The sequence below is a fragment of the Cibotium barometz genome, chromosome 4 (assembly GCF_041138505.1).
Source record: "Cibotium barometz isolate CiBa-2024 chromosome 4, ASM4113850v1, whole genome shotgun sequence".
NCBI classification, from domain to species: Eukaryota; Viridiplantae; Streptophyta; class Polypodiopsida; order Cyatheales; family Cibotiaceae; genus Cibotium; species Cibotium barometz.
The window spans coordinates 48,529,641-48,547,453 of NC_141049.1; positions in this window are offsets into that span (position 1 = coordinate 48,529,641).

Below are 17,813 nucleotides of genomic sequence, written 5' to 3' on the forward strand. Positions count from 1 at the left end.
GCCACTACTTCAAAAGTGATGACATGAATGTCATCCTCCCTATGAAATACAAGGATAGCCAAGTCACTACCACCATCTTAGACGAAGAGGCTAGAGTCAACACAACAAGAAGTGCTGGGAAAAGTGGGGGCAACCATCACTTGACTCTACCAACCTGATGGTCAAGCTCATTGATGGTGCCACAACATTACCCATGGGGCTATAAAATGTGAGAATTAGAACTTTTGGCCTAAGTTTCCCACATTCTTTTATGGTGATGAACTTTTCACAATATCCTAATTCCTATGACTACATCCTAGGCTATTCCTTCATGAGAGAGACCCAAATGGTCCATGATTGGGACTCAGAATATATCTACATTCGAAAAAGGAATTAAACCTCAAGGTAAACTTATGAGCATGGAAAACTCATCCTATGAGTGGTGGACCTTTTCCCAAAACCACCAAAAATACCATTGAGCTAAACATGTGCCAAACTTGTTCATAAGACATTGGACGAGGAATGTGAGAGCTCAGAGTTTGTCTCACTTCCAGAGCCGTAAGACTCTAAAAATTGGATGCACATTATTACAACTATGGATATCCTCCCAACGAGAACATACACAAGTAGATGGCAAGGAAATCACTTCCATATATATGTTGAGTGCTGTAGTAATGTAACATGCACCAGAATTTGAAGGCGATATCTGAGACTAAGAAGTGGTAGCTTAGGACCCAAAAAGATAAAAAAAGGATGACCTATATCTTTTCCAAGGAGGAAAGGAAGACAATTGGATTTGAGACATTAAAGCCATAGACTCCCATGAAAGGAAGACAATTGGATTTGATACATTAAAGCCATAGACTCCCATGTAGACGTTTACCATCAGTTGGCAGAAGGAGCTCAATCTTTTTCAAGTTTTGGTTAGGTTGATGATCATGGAGAGAGATGAAGCTACAGGATTGAATGAGTCTATAAAACACCCTTTCTCCACAAGAAGAGCAAAGAACAAAGCCATAGGCTGAAAAAGAAGCTAAGCATGTCCTATAAGAGAACACCTGTGTTGATGACCTTAGACATGTGCCTAAACATTTCAAAATTTACAATGTGGGTGACCGCTTTGCACACTTTGAAAAGGTGAAAAGAACCCCTGATGGGAATCCTAGAATATCTTACGGTGGACCAGTTGAAGTTAAGGAGTTCAACCTAGTAGGAACTAATGAGGATCCTTAAGTTGTATACATTGGGAACAACCTATCCCTAGAAGAAGAAAAATACCGCATTAACCTACTCACAGAATTCCAAGACTACTTTGCTTGGAAATATACTAACATGAAGGGCATTTCCTCGGAGGTGGTTAAACACACTATTCCCATCATGGAAGGAGCAAAGGCATAAGGAAAATGAAACCAAAATACTCAAGAATGGTCAAGGATGAAATTGATAAACTTATCAAAGATGGATTCATTTACAAGATAAAGCACACGGAATGGCTATCCCCAATAGTCATAGTGCCTAAGAAAATGGGAAGATCCGAGTTTGTGTTAATCTCAAAAAGGTTAATGCAGGCACCACGATGAAGGACCATTACCCATTACCATTCACAGAGCATGTGTGTTGGAATGAGTGGCAATAGGCAAGAAATCCTATAGCTTCCTTGATGGGTTCTTGTGCTATAACCAAGTGGAAAAATAGTTATGGCATTCGGCCTATCCCCAATGTCCCAAGCACACAAAATATCTTAGGGGGTTCATTGAGGTTTTCATGGATGACCTTTACATGTCAAATTGCAAGTGGAAAATGCATCTCTAGTGCATCGAAAAGGTATTGGAAAGATGCAAATTATATAGAATATCCCTAAACCCACTCAAATGTCAATTTTGGGTAAGGCATGGAGTTATACTAGGTCATATTGTTTTTAAACATGGCATCTCCACTAACGACAACAAGGTGACGTTAATTCTTGAGCTCCCACCACCCACTAAGGGTGTCCAATGTTTCATGGGACATGTCGGGATATTATAGAAGATTTATAATCCTATATGCTGACATAGTAAGACCCTTTCTACATGCTACTTATCATCATCTTTGAGTGGATGGATGAGTGTGAAAAAGTCTATGACACTCTTAAGAAATCTCTAAGCAAGCGCATTGTTAATCCCATTTTGGATTAACAAACATGATCCTCAATTGAGGACATTAATAAGTGTCATGAAACGGCACTATAAAAGTTGTACATTATGAGATATTGGCCACCCAAGGCCTAGTAAGTGAGTTTTGGTGGGCACCCAAGTGTGAATAAGGGCCAATTGTATATAAGGCATTTTCTCATAATGTAAAGACACAATCCCCTTTGTGCTATTGAGAGCTCTCCCTTTGTGTCTTGAGAGAGATTGAAGGAGTGAGAGCATTCTAGCATTATGCCTCTTTCATGCTTGTGTGAGAGAGTGAGAGAGAGAGTGATTGCCCTATGCGACGGTGTGAGTGACTCCACGGTGATAGTGTGTGTTGGGTAAAGGCAGTGTGCCTGCACCCAGTGTCCGGCCGCCCACTTATGTACACACATCTCCTTATTCTTTTAGTTAGTGAATAAGGGGCTCACTCTCTCTTGGTTGAGACAGTGGATAGCTCCACCCCCCATCTCTCGTGTCTGCTCTCCTCCTTCTCCCTCTCTTTCTCTCTCGTGTGTGCTTGCTCCACTCCCGCATCGGTCCAACAACTGGTATCAGAGCGACAGGAGAGTCGTGGTGTGCGTGCCTCGTGTGCGCGCTTGCGGTGTGTGGTGGAGCTTTTGGCCTCGAGTACGGAGCTCGGCCATGGAAGCTTGAGAGAGAGCTTCGGGGACAGAGAAACCTTGAGGGCCATCCCTAAGCTTGAAAGATCGATTAGTAGGTGTGTATGCATTTGTAAGTGCTAATTTGAGAGGAGGATTGCAGAAACAGATTTCCATAGGTGCATTTTTTGGCCTGAAAATCACTTTTTTGGCCATAAATCCCTCATACGAACTCAGATCTGCGCAACCCAAGAGTCTTTTTTGGGGTTTTGGCACGTTCCGAACGCAATGGTGGTGTTCATTTGACCTTATTCTGATCACAGAATTTTCTGCAGTAGCTGTGTGCATTTCGGATCTCCAATTTTGACATTTTTCACAGGTTCCTGGTACTATGTTTTGCAGCTTTGGGGCTGATTTGCTCCAGTGCTCATGTACGTGAAATGTGGTGAGCTTTGGATTCCTCTCATGCATGAGCGATGATGCTCTTCGCACAGGATATGTATGCTTAGAGCAATGATTTGCAGGACATGTATGCCGATTGCGTGAGACAGTTGAGAGACACTGGTTATCAGGTACTGCTTAGAGAGCGGTCTTTCCAGATGCATTTGGGTTCGCTGGTTATTGCGAGAGGTGCCAGGAGTGGCATGGTATACCCTTTGCATGTTTCTCATTTTGGAGACGGTGTAGTCTCTGTGATATTGCAGCCATGTGGAAAGCGAGAGACGAGACGTGTCTCTTTTGCAGATGTGCTGCAGGATGCTCAGACATTGATTGAGCAGGATGCTCACACGTTAGTCGAGCAGGGAGATCTAGCTATGCAGGACATGTTTGTGTGCGAACATGTAGAGCGGGAGTGCTCTAGTGAGGCACAGCAGATTATTCCTCCTAGGATGGAGATGCCTCCTTTGATGGAGATGAGTGACTTAGAGTTCTTTGACATGCTTATGTCAGACGAGTCACAGGACACTTAGACATTGGTCGAGCAGGTAGAGTCAGCTGTGCATGATACGTCTATCTATAGACAGGTAGAGCGTCTTTGCGCTAGTGAGTCACAGCAGAGTATCGGAGAGGCCATACAGTGGCCGAATGATTGCAGTGGTGCTGATTCTTCAGTTTTGCAGTCATTCTCGTCTTATATGCCTTTGCCAGATGATGCTGACATTGTGATGCATGGACAGGTAGATCCTGAGGATGCATATGGCACTGAGGTTGCTGACAGTGATAGGTTGGCTGAGATAGTGCAGGTTTCGTCAGCTTTCGGGTCTCTCATGTCTGACCTTTTGGTCTCGAGACCTGATCTTGCTTATGCGGTTGGTGCATTTGCAGTGGGAGTTGTTAGCCGTTCGGTGGCTGACACTGGCATTGTGCATTGTGGAGCTTTGCAGGTCCTTACTAGATACCTGCATGAGGTGCATGTACGCTCTAGCAGTGTTGCGCACTCTAAGTGGTCGCTAGAGCGCATACAGGTGCATGCACGTACTTGGAGTGAGCTAGTGGGCGTAGGTTGAGAGCCGTCTTCTCTCACCTCTTGTATATACTAGTTTTTCTCTCCACTTATCGACACATAGCCTTTAGTGGGAGAATGTTGGGTAAAGGCAGTGTGCCTGCACCCAGTGTCCGGCCGCCCACTTATGTACACACATCTCCTTATTCTTTTAGTTAGTGAATAAGGGGCTCACTCTCTCTTGGTTGAAACAGTGGATAGCTCCACCCCCCATCTCTCGTGTCTGCTCTCCTCCTTCTTCCTCTCTTTCTCTCTCGTGTGTGCTTGCTCCGCTCCCGCATTGGTCCAACAGTGTGGAGGTGGAGCTTGGAGTTTGGAGCTTAACAAGTGAGCTTAGAGGCCTTAAGGGACTTAAGATTGAAGTACCCTATGACAGTTATGATCTATTGCTCATCCATTAGGTGAATGCAGACTCGTGAAATGATGGGCCGTAATGGCTGTGTGTGAAAATGCAGACCCGTGAAATGGTGAGCCGTGAAAATGCAGACCCGTGAAATGTGTCATCACTATCGTGTAACAAAGACTTAGTGTTCGTGAATCTTTTTATCGAATCTTTATACTTGTTTGATTTTTCTTATGGACATGTGATGCGTTCGTGAATGAAATGAGAAACGATGATGATTTTCGCAATATAATAGAAGCCATTGATAAAATACAACAAAAGGAAAAGAAAAAGAAAATAAGAGTTAAGCTCCCACCTTGAAGGGAATGGTCAAGGAGATCGTAAGGAAGATGGGAGCTCGGAGATGCGCACAAAATCGAATGCAGAAGACAGATAATTGCAAACAATGAAATGACAAAAGAAGAAAGAGAATTTGATTTTATAGCATAGCCATCGGATAGGGAGGCTACCTTAATGAAGGAAGCCACGTGAGTGGCTGCGTGAAATTACCGTTTCACAACATGAAACCATTTTCTGCAATTTCACGTTGTCGGACCTTTTCACGGCGTGAAACCATTTTCTGCAGTTTTATGTCGAACCTTTTCACGGCGTGAAACCATTTTTTGCAGTTTCACATCAGGGTGCATAAGATCAAATTTTTGTCATTTTTTCGTTATGCTCAAGCAATCAATCATGCACATGATGAGTGAATGATACAGATCTTACCTTATACCCATGAGAACCAAGGGTTCACCTGGGCTCTGTTGGGCATTCGTTGATGTAGTCTTTTTAGTTCCATGTGGGAGTTTTTTTTATTCCTTCTACCCAACTGAACAATGTTGTCACTGTTTCTCGTTGTGGAGGGCTTCTGTTTGCAACTCCCTAATGAACTTCTAGGCTCCTATCTGCTGAACGTCCTTGCCTTTATCTTTGGATTCCTTATTCGACTCTGTAGCTAGGGTGGGTACTTCTATAGCCTTGGCCCTCCTCATCCCAATTGGCTGATTCTTCTTTTTCCTCCACACAAGAGGTGGTGTGGTGCTAGCTTGGGGTGGGAGTTGGCGTTGCACACTCTTACCACCCTCTTGTTGATGATTCAAACTGTTTACTACATTGACCACCACTGGATTTGGTTTAGGTATCCATATTGCTGCATTGCCTCGATAGTAGCCTTGTGCTTGCAATAAGTCCTTCCACTTGGTTCGTATCGGCAAGGTCAGACTTTTAAACTGTGTACAGGTTCCTCCTTGGGTTTTTATACTATTTATGGTGTCCTTGTTGACTAGTTGGCACCCACTTCTGCATACTCTTAGATGTTGGGTATTGTGTGGACGAGCTTCTTGGAACGGGTGCTGGTGCTGTTTCCTGATGTGTTGCCTTTGTACTTATTGTTATTTTATCAAATATGACGTGCTTCCCTTTGTTTGTTGAGTTCCATAAGGGTATGGACATGACCTTCTCACCTGTGCTTAGCAATGTTGTTCTCTCTTCCCATTGGATATTGCATTTACTCGCACAAATCCAAGATCATCCTAGAATCATCTCTTCTTCCATGGAACCTGCAGAAGGCATGACAAACACCTTTCCGACCAAGGAATTATTTGTGATGGAAATATTAACATTAAAATACCCTTCGGCTTTTGTGGTTTAAATGAACGCTACAAACTTGTGCATCAGTGGGTTCAAGATTTGGTTTATCTAATGCTATCCAAGTCTCATAGGCGATCAAATTATGACTTGACCCTGTATCGATTATTGCAATACTTATTGCATGGCTCTTAGCTACAGTCAATCCCACCTTGAGTCACGCTGGTTCAATATTCAGTTCCCCTTCGTCCAAAAGGGTCACACATGCCATGTTGACATGTATCAGTCTTTTGTGCGTTAATTGTTTGGCCTTGGCCTCCTTGGCCTTAGCCTCTTCTTGCACTTGCTGGATTTTTTCTTTTGCAAGTTGTTTTGTTGTTTTAAGAGATGTTCTCTCTTGGGTCAGTGGTCTAAGATATTTTTTAAGTTTACTTCCATTGACATAACCCTCCATTTGGATGTCGTCAATTGTTTCAATTCGGACAGATCCTTGAGGTGTGATTTTCGACACTCAAAACAGTCCCAGACCTCGGTATTTAAGTTTCTTTTTCCTGGTGCTACCGACATCATAGATGAGGACAAGATCCCCCCTTTCTAGTTCTTTTTGCTTAAGGTTTTTGTCGGGAACCAATGTTTCCTACGTAGTTTTTCAACCATGAGCCCATGTGATGCCATCAACCTGGTCTCATCTAGCTTTTCCAAGTCAATTAGTCTTTCTGGCTAATGCATTCTCTGTTAGATGCTCTTGTACAGCAATCCTTAAGCTTGGGACTAGGTATTCCATGGGCATAACTGCTTCAACCCCATAAGCTAGATGAAAGGGAGTATATCCCGTTGCTACCTTATATGATATGCGATAGGCCCAGAGGACTGTTATCAGTTTATGCTCCCAGTCTGTTTGATTTGCCTCCAATGTCTTTGTCAAGATAGTACACAAAATCTTGTTTATACTCTCTGCTTGACCATTGGCCTATGGGTAATAAGGTGATGATTTTTGATGGATTACTAGGAACCTTGCAAGTAAATGATCAATCACCTCATTGATAAAATGAGCCGCGAGATCACTGACTAATTCTAACGGACATCCGAACCTCGAGAGATAATTTCTTTGTATATAAATCTTGATGTTGTTCGTGCATCGGCTCTCTTTGAGGCTCTGGCTTCTGCCCACTTTGTGAAATAGCCAGTGGCTACGATTACATATCGGGCTTGGGATGGGTGTGCTGCTGGACTAATAGGTCCCACAAAATCTATCCCCCATTTCTCAAATGGTTGTCTTACAATGATGGGGGTTAGCGGCATCTTGTCCCTTTATTGTGGGATAGTGAAACGTTGACATTCTTTGCATCTTGTCCCTTTATTGTGGGATAGTGAAACGTTGACATTCTTTGCATCTTTTGACAAATTCTATGGTATCTCCGAATAACGTAGGCCACCATAGTCTTGCTTGAAGGACATTTCGAGCTGTGATTTCTCCAACAAAATGCCCGCCGCTATCCCTGAATGAGCTTCTTCTAGTATGGTGATGAACTCATCCTCTCTAACGCATCTTCTGAGTACATTATCTTTTCCTAGCTTATATAGCTCTTTTGCAATCAGTTGATAAGGTGCAGCAAGCTTGACAAGCCGCCGCATTTTGTCTTTGTTCAAAGGTATTTCCGACGGAAACCCATAAGCTAGATACTCCGAGATTTCTTCATTCCATTCGGGTACCATGTTTAACTTAAATAAATAGGCATCAGGAAGATAATCATCAACACCAGTTAACTGGAGCAACCATTGTGTGATTCTCTCAGTGGTGCAAGGTTTATTTACTAGGTATAGTAAGGCTTGATGGTCCACGAAAAATATAAATTTGTTGGCCAAGAGGTAATGCCAATATTTCTTACGGCGTAAACCATAGCCAATCCTTCTCTCTCTGTGGTGGTGTAATTCACCTCTGCATCGTTCAACTGCTGACGACTAGCAAAGGATAGTCCAATTTGAACTCACCAGGATGGGCTAATATGCAACCGATTGCAAAATTCGATGCATCAATATGCACGTGAAATACGAGATCCCAATTGGAGGGTCATAGAATTGGTGCGCTAGAGCCAATGCTTGCTTTAGAGGATCATATGCTTCCTGACACTCTTGAGTCCACTCAAAGACAATGAGAAGCTTGTATAAAGGTCTGGCTGTTTCAGCATAAAAATTTATGAAGCGTCAATTATACCCCACATGACCCATAAACCTTTACACTCCTTCGTAATTGGTAGGTGGTGGCAACTCCAATATTAGTTTGACCTTACTATCGTCAGTGGATATGCCATTCTTTAACACAATGTGTCCCAATATCACACCATGCTTTACCCAAAACTGACACTTCAAGGGGTTCAGCAAAATACGATATAATCGACATTGCTCAAACACTTTCCTTAAGCAAGTCCTTAAGCAAGTCAAATGGTCTACCCATTGGGAGTGTGCACATAGATCATCAATGAATACTTCCAACCACTTTTGTAAGTAGTCCTTGAAAGCTATGCACATCAACTGTTGAAAGGTCGCTGGGGCATTTGTGAGGCCGAACGGCATAGCTTTGCATGTATATGTCCCCCACATTGTGTTGAAAGCTGTCTTGTGTTGATCCTCTGGTGCTATGGACACCTGATTCTAGCCGGAGAAACCATCCAAGAAGCTGTATGCTTTTCTCCCAGCCACTCTTTCCAAAACGTGTTCTGTATAAGGTAATGGTTGGTTAATGATCCTTCCTAGTGGTTGCATTAACCTTTTTAAGATCAACGCATACCCGAAGTTTTCCATTCTTTTTAGGCACTATCACGATTGGTGACCAACCAATCTGTATGTTCGATTTCATAGATGAAATCCACAGCAATGAGCTTATCAAGTTCCTCTGTTATAATTGCCGCATACTTAGGATTCATCTGGTATGGTTTCTGCCTCGTTGTCTCGAACCTTCCATGATTGGAATTGCATGATGTACCACCTCAGGGGGTACCCCCTTCATCTCATTGTAATTCCAGGCGAAAAAATCTTTAAATTCCTTAAGGAGAGCAATGAGCTCTTCCTCCTCTACCTACCGAAGTCAAATCCTTAGCAAAAATGTATACGGATCGAGCTCCTTCCCCTGGTCTCGCAATATCCACTTTCTTGACTTCTATCGGTCGGGCCATCGTATGATGCGGATAGCCCATCCTTTTTCACCCTCGTAGCTATCAATCAAACCACCCTACGTTCATCAACAATGTAGTTCTTAAAATGGTCAGGCACCGAAAGTAAGTCTGGCTTGTCCTCATTGTCACTTTTGGCTTTAGCCCCATGATCTTTTTTGCTTCACGTTCTGCCTTTGCTAGGGCTTTATTGCATTTTCGGCGTCTTGCTTTTGTAAGCTTGGGTGCGTCTGGCACTTGAAGGATGACCTTCTCTTTATGCCTCCCCTCTAAAAATATCTTAACTCCTCGCCCCCAATCCTTTGAGAATTCATCGTGTACCTTAGTAGCCTTAAGGTATCTCAGCCACCCACTGGATGTCCGTAGGTCTACTTCGTAGCAGGGCATTTCGTCGGGCTATATATCGTTTCTTTTTTCGCCATCATCTGAGGCGTTGAGCACTAGTATGGCTTCATGATACAGTACCTTCTATACTTGATGTTTCCCCTCCTGATCCCTCATCCATGGTCTGCCAATTAACCATGTAGATAGAGGTCGTAGGGACGGTTCCAGATTCTAAATACTGGGTTTCCCTGGGCTGTATTACATCAATGGTAGCCAACACATGCATCCAGTTTTCACTGAAGTCTGGAGGAGGTAGTGACGCATACATTATCATTTCTTCCTCATCCTTGGATTCCCCCTCTACAGGTTGGCATATCTATATGGACGTAGTTCGTTCCACTGCGATCCAATCATTACCAAACAATTGCCCTTCCATGGGGTGTGCTTTCCATGCTCTCAAAATCAATCTTCAAGATTTGCGAATCCCTACGTACATATACGTGATCCAAGGCCCAATCATGCACCAATTTGGATTCCCTCATGAAAGGTCTCCCCAATATTATGTCATATGTATTCGGTTGGCGCAGGAAGTCCATGTGACCACAAATGTATGACGATAACAAAAAAATGTAAAAGTTTGAATTTAACATTTTCCAAGATCCCAATGGATCTTGAAGATGTTCCATCAGCCATTTTAACGATTAAATCTGCTCTTGGTATCCATTATGATGAATCGGGATGGTAGCGTTCGTGTCGTCACTTTCATAGTAGCGTCCCAATTGGTTAACCGGTATCTTGACGACTCGGGTTTCCCTTGTATGCTTGAAGGTTCTTTCTGCCAGAGGTGGCAAAGTCTCATCTATAGTGTCAGCTCGCCTTAACCACCCTCGACCCATTCTTTTACGTCTGTCCATAAGGTTGGTGAATTGTGTAACAATTGTCCCAATGGCATTTGGACAGCCGTGGTGGATAGCATAGCCACGAGACTCCCTATATCTCTAGGTTCTTTGGAGACAGAGTGCTCTTCCCATCTCGTATTCTACCACAAGGAAAGAATGGATGAACTCCGCTAACCCATTTTCTTCAAACATTTTGGTCATTGTGTCTGCTTAGGACTCCTCTTATGTTCCTTTTGGAATTGGGGTTGGAACGTCCAATACCCTATCCCGGTTTGACTCGTTTCATGGGTAAACTATATCCCTTACCCTGTTGGCCCTTAGCTTTGGCATCATGAAGGCGTTGGTATTCTTCGACTAAGGCCTTGGCATCTTCAAGCTTTCTTATTTCTTCGTCGACATTTAGATATTCACTAACCCCCTTAGGAGTCGTCAGGTACTATGACCATCACCGGTGATACCTAATCCGTGTGTTCAATTTCATCCATGAAATCTATTAAAATAAGTCTGTCAACTTCTTCCTTGATGGTCTTGGAATAGGTTTAATTATACATTTAAGGATTTTGTTTAACTGGCCTTACATTGTCCACCAATGGAACAGTATGTTGTTGGTAGACTTCTGGAGGGACTCCCTTGAGATCTAAGTAGCTCCAAGAGAAAACATCTTTGTACTCTTTGAGATCTAAGAAGCTCCATTAATTCAATCTCCTCCTCAGGGGTTAAGTCGATAGGGATCTAAAAAATTTTGGGCCCTTCCCTTGGTTGTGCTAGGTCAGTTTGTTTGGTGTCTTCTAGTCCATCATGTAAGGCACCCCTATTTTTTGGGTTTATCTCTTTTTGGTGTTGGTGTGCACAACTTCTTGTTCTCAATCTTATAGTTCTTGTAATGTGAAGGGACTTGTCTCCAATCCTCTTCTTGGTCACTATCATTTGAACCCTCTTCTTGAGATTCTTCCTTGATTTGCCTCTCACGTATAGTTTTGTTTCATCTTATTCGTCTCATGACTTGGAAGTCTTTTTGGAGCCAATTGAGGTTGAATCTATGGGGTTTTCTTTTGCTAAAGTTTTAGAAATTTCAAGATATATTTTGAGAACATTATGACTTGTTTTCTTCATTAGATCCTTCCAGATAGAACATAAATCCTCGATAACTCTCAAGGCATTGATATAATCCATATAATTCTCTTCATTCTTGAGGCTAGGTGGGTCTCTTGTTTTGACTTACATTGGTTTTTTAGCTTCCTCAAACAAGCTTCTCTGGTTTTGAGGAATTCTCTAAGGAGTACCTAGTGTTCTCTTGACACCTCTTTGTCCTCTTTATTATTGTCTACTAACCTTGAGGCAGAGCTTATCTTGAAGCTTGCACTAAAGCCTCTATATGGTACAACCTTACATTTCCTAGGAGTTGTTTCTTTGATGGCTATGATGATGAGGAACACAAAGATAAAAAGTGTTGTTTTTAAAAGAAATGTTTTTTAAAAAGTGGTGTGCCTATATTTGGTGAATGCATGAACCTATGTTGGGAAGGGGGCTTGTGGGTGAACTTATCTATGCCCGGGTACAACCCAAACCCAAATTTGAAACACTAGATCCATACCTTGAGTGGTTGGGTATGTGGCTATTCCCAATGGTGATCGAATAGGGATAGGATCAATCAATGGATTTGGGAATGAGTAGTAAAATAGTAACACAAGTAATACATTTGAGTTAGAAAGTTCCAGCAACCAAAAAGAAGGATTTATATGCATCTCTCTTAGAGGAGGACTTTAGGATCACTTTTAGATTAAAATTTAGAATCCCTTGGAGGAATCCCCAACATTTCTCTATCTGAGGATTTTTACCCTTCGATTCTCCTCTTGGGGAGTCACTGGGATAGCCAAACATGGGGAAAATTGCAGGAAAGGCCCTAGGTAAGACACTCTACCCCCTCAAAATTGACTTTTGTTGACCATTTTAGAATAGAATGACAGGTAGGAGTCTTACACCTCTAGATGAGGTTATACCTCTATCTCTACATGTGTCTACATAGAAGGCTTACTCTTGTATATAACTAGTGGATGATTTAATCCCATTGATCAAAAGGGCTATAAGGTCTTGGGTGTTGGTGTTATGGGAGAGGCTACGGGATCTTATTATTGGAGAGGTTGGAGGCGGAGGCTTGTTGTGGAGAGGTCAGTCTCTCTCTCTCTCTCTCTCATGCACACACACACACACACACACCAAGCTCTTTACCACACCTCTCTCTCTCACACATACTTGCTCTCGCTACACTCTTGCTCTCTCGTTGTCTTTCTCCACAAACTAATACTATCTACCTCTCACACACACATACTTTCTCTCGCTACACTCTTTTTCTCTCACTGTCTTTCTCCACACACTACATACTATCTACCTCTCTCTCACACACACTCTTGCTCTTGCTACACTCTTTCTCTCACTATCTTTCTCCACACACTACACAATCTCTCTCTCTCTCTCTCTCTCTCTCTCTCTCTCTCTCTCTCTGGCTTCCTTTATAACTACTTTTAGATCATGAATATTGCATCATTCAAAATTTAGGCACTCACTTTAAATATACATACATTAAAGAGAATGCATGTAGTCTCCCTTGCTATAATCTTGCTCTCTTATTGTCTCTCTCTCCATACACTACACACTCTCTACCTCTCTACCTCTCTCTTATCCCACTTGTTGGAGTCTCCATGTATTAATATTCTAACGTTAAGCTATACAATAGCTTCTCGCGCATAACTAACATGCAATAGACTTCATGTTGGGAAATGGACTCCAAGTAAGTGTCTTCTTCATAATTCTCACAAAAAGGACCCATCAACGACTCCCCAATACTCAACACAATGTCCTAACTCCTCAATATTATGAAGGTGAACAATTTTATCAAGATCCACTAATCCTTTAAATCTAAAACCAATTCTCGTTTCTCCCAACTATCTTCTTTTTAGGCAAATTAGGTCTCATGTAACTTGGAAAGCACTGGTAATCTTGGGTCCACACGACCTCCCACTTTCTAGGTTTAATTTGTTACGATTTTGTTCAAATTCATAGACTCAGCTTAGCCCTATCCAATTCATGGGTATAGCCTTTCATCCCACCATTAGTTCTATAGAGCAAGTGTGAACTCACACACCTATAGTTGAAATACCTTTTTTCATTACACATGCACCCATACACATGCACACAATTGCATACATAGTTCACTCTCACCCACTCTAGGGTAACATTTCAGTTCTTCAACAATAAATTGTTGAATATATTGAAGGTGAGCTCAAAGATGCGATGCCGAAAGAGGACTACGTCCTTGTCTACATACCAAATGCTACTACTATTGTGTAGAAAATCCCAAAATCAAATAAAAATAGTTCAAACTGACACTCCCCTGGGATGCTTGTGAAAACCTTATACCATGCAAATGAGCCCCAAAATGCTTTAAAATACAAAATACACAAAAATGATGTTAGCTATGTTATTAACACACTATATGGTTACCTTCTCTAGCTAAGAGGGCAGCTCAATTTGAGACAATCAAAAGAGTAACTCGAGGATTTTTGGCATGAGTTTCTTAAGAAATTCATGGTCATGTGATCGCACACCACTCCCTTCACTAAAAACAAAACTTTACCACACATTCCACCACTCTACCGATACCTTATCCACACACGACCATTCTCAAAACTTTAACAAAACTAAAACTATTGGTTGTTAAACATGCAAGGAAGGAGCAGAGAACTCAAAGGAGTAGGAAGAAGCAAGATTGAATCCCTAGTTTCACGCTAAAAATGTTATGGCTTATTCCCAACCTCACAAAAACTTTACCATTCTAGAAAATGTGGAATAAGCAAGGCAACAACCATTGTAGGGGACTTAGCTTACTTTCGGCTCAAGATTCGTAGCCTCCAAGCATCACCAGTGGGGGTCCTAGCTCCAACCTATTGTGCTTTCCTTCTTATTGTCACCACCAGTTGCTAGCTCCAAGCCCTTGTGCTTTCCTTCTTGTTGTTGTCACCATCAAGAAGATACTTCACCTCCTTGTAAAGAACTCACCTCTCTCACTCTTACTCACTCTCACGTAATGAGCAAGAGGCACATGTACCAAGATTCATACATTATACTCTCAACTCTCTCTCTCTCTCTGCTAAGATTCATACATTCTACTCAACTCTCTCTCTCTCTCTCTCTCTCTCTCTCTCTCTCTCTCTCTCTCTCCAAGATAAGAGCAACTAGACAAGCATAGACCAACTCTCTCTCTCTCCAAGATAAGAGCAACTAGACAAGCATAGACCAACTCTCTCTCTCTCTCTCTCTCTCTCTCTCTCTCTCTCTCCAAGGTAAGAGCAACTAGACAAGCATAGACCAACTCAACTAAATTGGCACAAAGGGAGATTGTCTTTTTTCATATGAGAAGTTTGTTTATATACAAATGGCTCTTATTCACACTTTGGCCTACCCAAACTTAAACCTAGTCTATTAAGCTTGGTCATTTTCTAGCTTTTCTCATAATATATGCAAATTTTGGAGTGTTATTTATATAACACTTATTTGGCTACTCCTGTGTGTAGTAGCAAGTGCCTTTTCTAAGCCCAAAATGGTGTTAGTACGTGTACACACATTTTCACACTCACATGCACACACCCATTTGCACAGCATGCATGTGCATACTCACTTGCATATGCAGATGTGCACACACCCACACATGTACACATATTTTCAAATGTAGATGTGCACACACCCACATGTGTACACATATTTTCAAATGTAGATGTGCACACACCCACACGTGCACACATATTTTCACACGCACTTACACACACTCATTTGCACACATGCACACATGCACGTGCACACACTCATTCGCACACACACGTATGTGTACACTAACTTGCACGTGCACACACTCATTCGCACACACACGTATGTGTACACTAGCTTGCACATGCACATGTATTCACTTGCATACACACGTGCGTACATACATCTGTACATGTAACAATCACTTGCATACATGTGCACACATACATCTATACATGTAACACACGTATGTGTACACCTATTTTCACATGCATGTGTACATACCCATTTGGATACACAAAATAGGGGTTTATTTTACTAATCAATGATTGATTAACACTAATCATTTTATCTTGGTGCAATTGATGGTTCAAATTTACCATTGGGTATCTGATACAAATCCCTATCACTTCAGATTGCAATTCGGAGATGGTTTAATATCGTAGCTATTTAGTATAGATCAGTTACCCTTGGCTTTATGTAATTTTTTGGTGAATTCATGCTGATAAACTTGTTGTAATAATCATTAAACATCATATTGGAGTTGTAAAAGGGTAGACATTGCCCTTGAATCTTTAATTGGATCAAGAGGTAAGACCCCCTTCACATCATCATGAGCACTACACAAGAAATTACTAAATTTAACGGGAAACAGTTTTATACATGGCAAACAAAGACCATGTATTTGCTCATGAGGAAGAATCTGTGGGGGCTAGTTGAGGGAAGAGATGAATGTCCAGGGGAGCATGGGAAGGATGAGTGGAAGAGCAGAAATGAGAAGAATTAGGGCTTATTGCACTTGGCTTAAATGATGAAATCATTCACCACATTGCAGGAATACAACAAGCTAAAGATGCATGGGATGAACTTAACAAATTATTTGGCACTCAAGCAAAAAATTCAAAGATAAATTTGCTAATGCAATTCTACAAACTTGACATGAAGGAAAGTGAACCTCTAACCACACACTTGAACAAATACAAAAGCATTAAGCAACAACTGGCAAACCATTGGTAAGAAGGTAGAAGATGACGAGGCACTAGCAGTGCTTCTGAAGAGTGTGGACAAGGGAGAGTATGAGAACATTGTGGCAACCTTAAAGAATGTACCAGATTTGAAGCCGCATGAGATAGAAGAAGCTCTACTAGAGTAAGAGAACAAAGTCAAAGAGAAGAAAGGGTTGGACCCAACAACTAGATAGAGGAGAGAGCATTCTACACCCAAGGAGGACTCTCACGAGGATGAGGACGAGGAAGAGGCAGGGGAGGAGGAAGGACCTTCACTTGCCCACAACTGTGGGAAGCTAGGACATATGGCTAGAGACTATTATAGGAAACCAAATGAAGAAGGATCGACATCGGCAAACTTCATGGAGACTCCTAAGGTAGAGGAGTCATGACATCTTTTCTGAGAGAGAAAAAGAGAGAAACCCCCCCCACAACCCAATGTAACCTACCCCAATAGAGTAAAAGTACCTCTGAGCCACCGATGAGATGTAGGCCATGTGGTAGATGTATGTGTGAGCACTTTAGTCAAGGTCACGAGCACTTTTAGTAGCCTTGGACACATAGAGAGAGAGTGTCAAGGACTATGAGTTAGGGACTTGAGGCACTGGTCGCGGGGTACCAAGTAAGAGGGAAACTTGGTAAAGGGTCTAGGTGTGCTAGAGTTATTCACTTGAGGGGAGGTGTTGAAATATGCAAGTGAATGGGTGTGTACGGGAACAAGCCCTTAGCAAGAGAATGTAAAAGGGTGTCTGTAATTAAGTGGGTAGCAGTGAAAAGGTGAGAGGAATCTACTGATGAGAATCAAGGGTAGCATGAGTGAATATAGGGGTGTGGAAAGATTCTAGGAAAAGGTGTCCCCAGATGTAGAGGAGGTGGCACAAATCAAGGAGAAATCAGTGGGATTAGACGCTTGGCATTTTGTGGATATACAACCTATAAATTGAGGCATTGGCCTAATGAGAATTTGCTAGTTTTTGAGTATCCATGCCTACATTAAGCTATTAGATTAATTGGTTACTAATCTCATCTTAATCATCACCTAATCACTTGCTAATTATGTTTATTCTCGCATTTGATCCACCATAGCTCATCACATTGCTGCAAATTTAATAACTCACACATATTGTGCATGCATGTGTAACACATGCACACTTGCACATGCATGGGCACTCACTTGCATAGCACGTGCGCACACACACTCGCCCACGCACATGCCCATGCACACACATTGCACATGCACTTGCACCCCCGTGTGCACACAATCATGTGCATGTACACCTGCCCACACAAAGCCCCTGTCCTCTCTCTAAAAACTAACCCCCTCCCTCCTTTTTTATGTGCCCTATGTAGATGATGTAAATAATGGGTCTCATTTAGATAGTTTTTGG